This window comes from Solanum pennellii, chromosome 7 (assembly GCF_001406875.1).
Source record: "Solanum pennellii chromosome 7, SPENNV200".
Taxonomy (NCBI): domain Eukaryota; kingdom Viridiplantae; phylum Streptophyta; class Magnoliopsida; order Solanales; family Solanaceae; genus Solanum; species Solanum pennellii.
Window position 1 is genome coordinate 22,271,386 of NC_028643.1, and position 11,528 is coordinate 22,282,913.

Below are 11,528 nucleotides of genomic sequence, written 5' to 3' on the forward strand. Positions count from 1 at the left end.
GAAAGTGAAGTTTTATTAAAACACTTTGTATCCTACCTCTCATTATATGTGGTGTACTTCGCACCCGTGAAAAGGACTCTACATAGTGCGGAATTTCAGACATCATAGGACTGTTAAACATAGTGCTCTGATACAAAGTTTTGCCATACCCTGAACTACCCCAGAGATGCGGACACGGAACCTAGGACCGCAAGAGCTAACCGTGCTTGAATGTTCATGAGCATACTAAAGATAATAAACTGAATGCGGAAACAAAATCATAATTTAAACTGAAAAGATGGGGGATTTCATTATTCTATAATTGAGGTATTTGAAAACAATGAGTTTAATACAAAGGAAATATTAACTCTATACTAAGCTAACTAACTATGTTTGAAATGAGCCTTGAGATGACTAGAAATGTTGGCATAGACCCCACATAAGTCTAGCAAAAACTGAAACTAAATGACTAAAAATATTAAATGACCTTATGACTATTGTCCTCAGAATATGAGGACTCACTACTGAATCTACTGAGCTGGAGATCAGGAATCGATCTAACCGTGATTTGGATGTTTAGAACCTAAACCTACATTATGAGAAGATGTGGCGTACGTATACATCAATACTTGATGGTACTGAGCATGTAGGATAGAGTAAAGATGAAATAATACATAACTAATCAAGACAAAAGCAAGTATATAATATGAACATGAAATAGAATTTGAATGCAGAAATGACTAAATGCAATGACAAATTTATAACATGTGAAAATTGAATACTGGATATACTGATAAATGGTCAATAAAGTGGAATCTGACTGATCTATGACAGGTACTAATAATCGATAATAAAACCACACGATCTAAATGTGGAGTCCTATGTATACGCCCCATCGAAAAGACCCAATATACCCTGCCAGACGTGTAAAGGCATGCTGATGTGATCACTAAACTGATGCCCACATACGGAACTTACAAACTACTTGGCTAGTAGTTCTCGGACTACAGGGTACGATGAACCCTAGTCCAACTCGGTATCAATGATACTCCCAATGAATTATGTAATTAACTGATTATGACTGAGTTTATGTAAATACAAGATAGCTCAAAACTGAACATGCAAACTTAGAATGCAACAATTAATCTTGTAATTATGCATTTATAACTAAGGCATGTATATCTTAAGTAACTGAAATATCTGACCTACCATGTGTAATTCAAGAATTAACGAAATACATAGCTAGCGTTCTGAAATTCATGCAATGAACTGAATGATAACATGGATATCTGATTTGGAACATATAACTAATTAATTCATAAATTTCTATTGAAGTTCTATAAACCCTAGGTCTAATCATGATATAGGAATCAAGAATCTAACTTAAAAGTAGGGACACAATGGGTAAAAGGAACCCACTAGTGAAATCCCACATACCTGGTGATTAAATCCACACAAAAAATATTTAGATTTTGGGGCTGGAACTGCTGGAACCTTGTTGCATTCTTGAACTAAGGTTCTTGACCTTTTTCTCCTTTCTTGCTTCTAATTTTCTAAGTTCTGATTTATGATTTTTACATAGGTAAGTTTTAGTTATGTTTCTAGGCTTAAACTGACTAAATTATGATAATTTAGGGTCAAAACGATGTAGGGTTTAAACAAAGTGGGAAAAGAGGAAAAGACCCCTCAGTTAATTCATGTCGGACCAGAGGACGACCTAGACTGATGGACCATCATTCAATCTATGGTCCGTAGGTTGGGTCTATTCGACAAGCCTTTACTAAAACGGACGTAACATTTTACTCGGAGGTCTGAACTCAGATAACTTGGTGGCTATAGAAAGCTAATTCAATTATATCTTTTCATTGGCTATGGGACCCTAATTCATTTTGTGCTAAGAGTTATGATCATTTTAAGGTGACCCAACTGCATTTTCCCCCTAGTTGTCTGCTAATTTCCATCTACATCTGTAGGTCCATCTACGGACCATGTTGGTCAATCGTGGTTCTTGTCAGAGAGTGGGTAAATCGAGTCTTGATCGATGGATATAGACTGCGAACCGTAGTCTGACGTTCGAACCGTAGGTCCATCTGTCGTTTGACACTTAGTCAAATTTTTTGGGCTACGTCTTGGGGGAGTTTCAGTCACAATCGACGGATGTGAAGCACGAGCAATAGGTCGGGATACCGTCCGTCGATTGCACCTGTTGATTTCTAAAAAGATGATTTTTGGCCTGTTTAGGATACGGGGTGTTACAAAATTGTTCGATTGAGTTGTGTTGTCATTCTCTTCTTATTATAAACTATCTAAACCTCAATTAATCATTGAAGGATACTAAACATATTTTGATCATCATTTCTAAACTCATATTTTCAATTCAAGGTAAAGTAAAGAGGGAAGTTCTAAGGTTTTATTTCATGAACAGTAAAGAACTTTCAAATGCTATTTATATAACTAAATGTATACTTATGTATCTATGTTAAATATTGAACTTGAAAGATAAGTTTGAAAGTACATATTTTCAAGAATGTAAATGTGTCTAATATTTGAAAAGTATTTTAATCAAGTAAGAAGTCCATTTCTTGTAATTGGTGAGTTGAGCATAATGGTATATCTAGTATTTTGGGAGCAGTATCGAGCACCGAGTTAGGTTATAGTCTGTTCTGATTTGGAATTCCCATAGAACTACATAGCCAACGTAGGATAGGATAGCATTCACTCTTCATGCGACTCATCAGTGCCTCTAAAGTCCAATAAGATGGACTCATAGTCACGATATAATTTTATACCCTAATAAAGTATAGATTGTCCCTAGGCAATGTGAGGAAAAATGTTTTTAAATTAATAGGCTCTTGGTGATGGTTCTCTGTAAGTGAAACTCCCCATAAGTAAGATATATTATTTTCATGTGGTTTTCACTGCATATTATATTGTAAAGCTTAAAAAAATTCACTTTAAATTCATGTATTAATCTAGTTATGTTGTTTCAGCCCTTCAAAGACATATTAGTGTTTAATCTAACATTTTCATGTGCCAATACATTCAATATGTTGATATCATTCGACATGCTTCATTTCATGATGAATATTTAGATAATCAGGATCATCAACAGGTTAATCGTTGAAATTGTTATCCACGCAGATAAAATATTTGATAAGGCCTCATTGCTTTAAGGTAACTCCGTTTCATTTTAGTCAGTCTCCTAGAGGTGTTGTGGGTATTTTCCTAACATCCATCTAACATTGTTAGAGGCTTTGTATGTAACACCCCAAAAACTAATAGACCAAACAAGAGCCACAAGATAGGGTTCTAAGGTCTATTAATGGGAAATAGAGTTGTATGTGAGACTTTATGTGCTTAGAATGAGGAGTTTAATGGTTTAACATCAAGGTACGTATTTTTACTAGTAACAAGATGGAATTTAAGAATTTCTTGGTGCATAGGAAGGGCAACAACCAAGAAAAAGGACAAGCCTAGCCAAAGGGCCAAGGTTGCCCAACCTTGGCAGCTACTACCCAAAGGTTGACGACTTGTGATTTGGACCATGTTCAGTGATGGGGTCCGTAGATATGCGTTAGACACTTGGTAGGTCATGCCAAGAGACAAGGACAATATCTGGTGGTCACGAGACACTTCACAAGTCGTTGGCTTGACAACAGCCCATCAAAGTGCCCGTGAAGGTGCCTTAGTATATTAGAGTGTTTAGGTCATCACAAGTTTAGTGAGATACTGTTCAGGGGACCACGATCACACCCACAGACTGTGGTTCCCTTCACAGACTTTCCAAATAGTTGTGGTGCGTGGGATAGGGCAACCAAGTGAGGGACATTTGGGTAAATTCCTATTTAACAAGGCTTAAGTGGGGGTCGTTTGGTATGTCTTTTATTCACCTACTTATGATATTCTATGTAATTACACCCCAAGTTTAACTCATTTTACATTAGACTCAATTCCTATACAGTAATCACTCCTTTCTCAAATATTTCTCTCTCTAAGAAGAACCTCCATTGAAGAAGAAGCTAAGGTCAAGAACAAAGGGTTTATTTCTAAAGTATTGTTCTAGGGAGTTGATTAAGTATGTTTCGATCTTCATATATGGTTTCTTCCACCAACAGATTTCCCTAGAAATTCCCCTAATTTTTTAGAACCCCAAACAAGCTAGGGTTACTTCCAATGTACATATTTTACGTTTGTATGATTCCAATAAGTTGGATACTACTCATATATGATTAATACAGTGTTGATTCATGATATTATGAATAATTTATGTGAATTCAATGATTTATTCTAACTTTCAAAGTATGTGGGTTTATGTCTTTTGATGAAGAATCGATGATTATTTCTAGATTCTCTTTGGATTGTCTTCATGGATAGGAGTTAGTCAATATTAGTAATATGAAATCATGAACTAAATAGACGTATTCTAATTTTCAAGGTAGACTATAATTAAGAATGAAATAAGGGAGGTACTTAGCTTAGATAGTATTATGGGATGCTATCTCCGCCTTACACAAGTAAGTTTTGAGGGGGCTTGTGAGGTATATGATTTGAATATGAAAGTCTAGGGGTTGAAGTATGAATATATGTATGTCTTACGTTGACTTGTTTTTATATGATGCTTATGTCGGAGTTTATGTTATGATTATGTTACTGTCTCTTATCATTATGACTTATATTGACTAACCATTTTGAGATGTTTTATGTTGGTATGTTATCTTTCATATTTGGTACACTTTTTACTAAAGCATATTGCCTACATTCAAATCCAATGTAGGATGTTGGGAGATTGATTTTCTTGGAAGCTAGGATCCTAAGTGCAACAAGATTAAGATTGATGAGTCCTCATGGATTCGAGAACAAACCCCGTTACGTTCCTTTTGTGTCTTTTCTTATTTATTAGACTTTATATGGGATGCGTCACAATGACTTTTACTCATGTTATTCATAGATGGTTCAATATAGACATGTTAGAAACGCTTTCGCCTTTATAAATGCTTTTCTAATGTATGCTTTAAGAAAATTTTAAATTTTCCCCTTACTTTTCTATGATCTTTTGTTATGATGATACCAAAGATTGTATGCCACCTCTTAAATGTCAAGTATGCCACGTTACGTCTAGTGTGTACCCCTGGGTGAGTGACAAACTTGGTTTTCAGAGCAAAAGTTTTAAAATGGTTCTAATTATTGTCTTAAACCACGTCTAGTAGAGTCTTATTCATCGGTGTGAGTAGCGATACATTTATTAATAGGAGGTTGTAGGATGGTTATGAAAATTTTGACCTCTTCATTCTATTAAGTCGTCCTATAGATTTTCGCTTTAGTAGGCTTGTTTTCTAACCCTTGCCTTTGATTTTTCAGGTTATGGATAATACTATGGCGATTGCTAGAAGAAAATGAAAAAACAATAGGGATCAAGACATTCCTTACCAAGTCCAAAATCAAGCTCCTCCAAAAGTTACGAATTACACATAAATTTGGAATGTCACTCTAGTGGAGTTTAAGGCTTCTACGCAATTGTTGGCTCAATCCTTGACAGTGAAAGACAATAAGGTGGTGGATCCAGAAAATACTACGGGCTTAATGAGTGCTTATAAGATTAGGGAGTTCTTGAGAGTGGTGGATCCGCAAACCTCCGGCGTTTAGTGGTGCCAAGGTAGAGGAGGATCCAAATGGGTTCCTAGATGAGTTGTATAAGACACATTCTTTCATGGGGTAACTTCTAGGGAAAAGCTGAATTAGCCTCTTATCGATTGAAAGATGTTGTCCATATTTGGTGTGAGAAATGGAAAGATTCTAGGCCGGTTAAGGCTGATCCTGTAAAGTAGGAAACTTTTAACTCATTTTTCCTTAGGTTCTTTCCTCTTCAGATGAGTGAGGCTAAGTTGGCGGAATAATAAACCCTCTGCAAGGCATCATAAATGTCAAGGAGTATTCTTTGAAGTTTAGTCTTTTGTCTGATTATGCTTCATCCTTGGTTGCAAGTCCAAAGGATTAAATGAATCGGTTCATGATGGGGGTTGTACAATCTAGAATGAGAAGTATGTTGTATGGGAGTGCTTGTTGATGATATTACAACTGACGCCTCATGGTGTTTTCCAACAAAATAGAGAAGTAAAAAATCAAGAAGGAGAGGGATAGGGAGAAGAAGATTTTTAGGGTGGATAATTATGGCTCTGGTGGACATAGTCATTCTAGGAATCGACAAAAGTTTTTTGGACAAGGTCATTCTAATTCTCCTAAGTATAAGTATGAGAGGGTGTCTACCCCTAGGCCATCAAGGGAAAGGTAGTGACCCCTTATGTCAAACTTTCTTTAGGTGTTGTAAAAGGCATGAGGGTAAATATTTGGCCGGTAGAGATGGTTGTTATGAATGTGGTGAGAGTGGACACGATAAGATAGGTAATAAATTTGCCCCTAGTTTTGGGGATGATGAGCCTCCAAAGAGGAATAGGTTTTAATCTCTCCAATCCAAGTATGATCAAGAGTGATCTCCTTTTGTCCCTTTCTTGTATATACTTTTTCAATGCTACAGAATATTTCAAGTTTTATTTTCTTTTTATGGCTTGTTATTATAGACTTAACGTTTTACTTGCATGATTGATGTTTAGAAAATCATATGTGGGCTTAATACCAAGGGGAGATAGTGTACCTATTCTATAAGGTATTTGCATGATTATTTGTTTATATGATTTCTTTATGTATGTTATGATGTTGTGTAGGTCTTGTAAGTATGGATATAATTGCATTGTGTTGCCTCATGTTGTAGCATCCTTTAGTCAATGTAAATTTTAGACTCCATGACTTTATGTTGACCATGTGGCAGCTAGGATATATTAGTTCCTCATTGGGAATAAGTACATATGTCTCTTTTATTCATTTTAAGGTTGCATTAGATATGTTTAACTTGGAATTAAATTCCTTGGTTGGTGGTTTACATGTAGATGTAGTGCATCCATGATTTGATTCTATTCTAGGGTCATTTCCTTTAATATGTGTTCAGAATAGTCATTCGTATAGAAGTTTTCCCAAGGGGAAGATATTGTAACACCAAGGAAACTAATAGACAAGTATAAAGCCAAGGTAGGGTTCTAAGGTGTGTTGTATGGGAAATAGAGTTGTAGATGAGACTTTATGTACTTATAATGAGGATTTTAGTGTTTTAACATGAATTTATGTATTATACCTAGTAGCCTGGATGACCTTTTAAACTTTGGTGGTGCATGGGAAGGGAAACCACCAAGGCAAAACGGCAAGCCTAAGCAAAAGAACAAAGGCTACACGATCTTGAAAGCTATTGCCCAAAGATTAACGGCAACCTTCAGGACAAGTGGTGTACAACAAGGTCTGTGAAGCGGTCCATGGAGATGCCTTAGACATGAAAGAGGACATAACAAGAGGCCAAGACACTGCCCCAAGTTCACGAGGCACTTCACGACCCGTAGACTTAAACACGGCCCGTTAAAGTGCCCGTGAAGGTGCCTTAGTGTTTTAGGATCATGTAAAGTTGGGGGCGATACTTCTAAAGGGACAATGGGCACCACCATAAACCGTGATGCCCTTCACATACCGTCCAAGTTGCCGTGGTGCCTCGGATGGGGCTGCCATGTGAGGAACAATTGGGTAAATTCCTATTCGACTAGGTTTGAGTCGGGGTCGTTAGGTATAAATTTTCTTCACCTATTTAGAATATTTTAAATAAGTAGCCCCCATGTTTATTTCACATTACATTAGACTTAATTATAAAACCCAAATCACTTCTCTCTCAAATATTATGTGTGTAAGAAGAACCTCCATTAAAGAAGAAACTAGGGTTGAAGCTAACGTCAAGAACAAAGTGTTTATTGCTAAATTCTTTTAGTAAGAATTTTATTCAGTTATATTTAGATCTTAATGTATGGGTTATTCCACCCATATAATCCCCTAGAAATTCACCTAATTTTTGAAGAAGAACCCCAATCAATCTAGGGTTACTTCCAATATATGGATTTTAGGTGGATATGATTCTTAAAGCTTTGATACTACTCATAAATGATTAATTTAGTGTTTATTCATGATATTATTTAGAATATATGTGAATTCCCTTATTTACCCTAATTTCAAAGTATGTGGGTTTGTGTCCTTTGATGTCAAATTGATTATTCTTGCCATATTTTCTTTCATTTTTGTCAAGAATGGGATTGATTAAAGATTAGTAATATGAAATCATGAACTAACTATAATTATGTATGTATGATTGAATATGAATTGATATGATTAGAATTAGGTATGCTTAATGCTTGTGACTAGTATCTATAGTGATCTAGACTAGTATGATCATCGTGGAGTACAGCTTGAATATTGGAATTGAAGTCATAGTTTTGATCACTAATGCTTAGAAAGTAAGTATATTATGATGAGACATATTGTATACATGTAGAATTTTGAAGGTCAATCACCTAAAATGAATCATGCTTGTTAGAATAGAATAGGTAGAGGTTGAGTTTTCAGATCCCCTCTTGGAGAGCTGCATTATGTAGCATGAGACGCTAGATCTCCTGCTAGCTTCGGCTTGAGGAATTAATCTCTCCTACTATTAGATTTAACTACCATTGAGTGTTTTTCATGGTAGATTACATTAGTATAAGATTGGTTGCCTAAGATTGAGGACCTACAATCTCTTATGGGTGGCTTGAACTATACCTTTTAGAATGTATTTCATGGTATCTTGACTTTTTTAGGCCAAGACCATTTCATGGTAGCTTAAGAGAGACATCAGAATATCTTAAGGAAAGCTTAGGGTTGAGGATTCACACTCCCCGAAAGATAGCTTTCATCCTATAGAATGCTACATTTGTATCCTTCCTTTGATAGCATAAATTGTATGATCGACTGATTTTCCATGGTAGTTATTTATAGCATGGTAGTATGATATTCTTGCTAGACATAAATGAAACATAGCTAGCATTGAGTAAGTTAGCCTGAAAAAGTACTTAGTGTGAGTAATAATATGGGATGTAATTTGTACATGGCACAAGTATGAGTTGCAGCTGCTTATTAAGTGTACTCTTATGTGATGTATACCTATCTATGATTGTTGCTATGGTTGTTTTTCATGATATTAATTGACTAAACATGATAATTCCTTGTAAAAATGAAAGTAGATCAATAGTAACACCTACAAATGATGAATAGGAATAAGGTGACTTCAAGGATTTTCTTAGTGTGTGTTGTATTATGGGATGCCCCACATGTATTGAACAAGTGCGTCTTGAGGTTACTTATGGGCATAGTGTTCTTATGACATTAAAACCTATGACTTCACTAAGAAGGTGGACTATGACCAAAGAGACGTACGTAGCTTAGACAGTATTATGGGATGTCATCTTGGCGTTGCACAAGAATGCTTGGAGGTGGCATGTTAGGTAGTTCACTTGAATACAAAAGAATAAGGGTTGAAGTATGAACTTATGTATGTATTATGTTGATTTTTTATGATATTATTCTTAAGTTGCAGTTATATTATGATTATTTTATTGTCTCTTATGATTATGTCTTATGTTGACTAACCATTTTGAGATGTTTTATGTTGGTATATGTTAGCGTTCGTACCTGGTACACTATATTCTAACGCAGATTCCCTAAATTCTAATCAAATGTTGGGTGTTGGGAGATTAAATCTCCTCGAAGCTAGGTTCCTAAGCGCTAGAAGATTGAATTGTTGAATTCTCATAACTTCAAGGACAAGCCCCTTTACATTCATTGTATGTCTTTTATTATGTTTTAGACTTTATATGCATTGCATCCCAATGACTTTATTCATTTTATTCATAGATGGTTCGTGACAAAAATGTTAGAAAGACTTTCACTTTTATTAAATGCTGTAATAATGTATGGTTTAAGAAATCTAAAGTTTCCCCTTACTTCTCTATTATCTTATGTTGTGATGATGTTGAGGGTACCCCTGGGTCATGGCATCATAGATAGATTGAGTAGATGTTTTACATTGTTTTCTTAGGATGTTTTGGTTAACTTATGGTTAATGTTATTTCAAAGACATGAGTATTTTAAGACATTCTCAAATGTTCAAGTATTCACCTATTTAAGCTTCCGCATATTGTTTAATATCATTTAAGTCATGTATCAAGGCCAAGGCTTGGTTGGGGTTCAGAAATGGTTCTCGAGAGCCGGTCACACCCAGGGCGTAAGCTTGAGGCATGACGTAATCTTTAAATATATTAACCAAAAAAAAATAAAGAAACACAATAAAGATGACGATAGTGGAAGACAGAAGACGGTCTAAATAAATATGAAAACAAAATTTCTTTGAAAATGTAGAAAGCATAGGAGTTTATGCTATCACCAAAAAGGATGAAGTTCAAGTAGCCAACCAACAGAGCTACTAGGATTCTCTGGACATAGATTAATTTCAAAGATCCTGCATAAATATCATTATTAGATAATTTTTACTTGTAAAAATAACATGAAAGACATCAACTTCTCAAGTGTTCCACTAGATATCAATAAATTTTTAATTCATGAGAGATAAAAAAGATATAACACCCATGAATTATCCGTAGGTGGAATGACTTATTTAATTTTTCTTTAAGTGTTACTTTATACTTAGATTGACTGAAAAATAGGTTAAGCATATAAAAAAACATATGTGTATTTATAAGAAAAAAAGTTTCTTGTATGTTCAATCAACAGAGTCAATCTTCATCATTATCATTAATATGCATTTGTAATTATCACCAATCATTATTATTCCACCTTATCACTATCAATAATTACCATTATTATATATGGCTAATCGGTATCATAATTTACGACAACGTAACCATTTTCTATAAATGTCATCCATTACTAATTATCAACAATCAGCACCAACCACCATATCAAAACGATGTTGCCAACAACTGTGCCATACGATACTATCAACAAACAACATCATTAGTCAACACCATCCCGAATCAGCAAACACAATCAACGTCGTTAGTCATTACTATATCAATTTTCCTATAAATCATTAAAAATATTCTAATGATATAATATAAGATTAATTTTTTAAAAAAAATATCATATTGATTAGGTTTTAAATTAATAATTACAAAAACACACATACACAAACACACATACATATATATGTATATATTTATTTATTTATTTATTTATTTATATATATATATATATATATATATATATATATAGATAGATAGATAGATAGATAGATAGATAGATAGATAGATAGATAGATAGTTAGATAGATGTTGTTGAAAAAATGATTAGTCTTAATATTTACAATAAAAAGTTGTACGGTAAAGATAGAGTTCTAGACTTATTAAGCCTCAGGTAAGTTCAAAGGTTATAGGTGTGTTTTCTATGGAGTAAAATGTTTTCCATGGAAATATTTTCCTAGAAAGTGTTTTCCTGGAAAATATTTTCCTAGAAAATGCTTTCCTAGTGACACGACTTGAATCTAGACCCCAGACGAGAACGGCGTCGTTGAACTCTCAGAGGTCGCAAACAAGCCTACTTACGTCATTCTTACTTTACATAGGTTAATTTTAGCG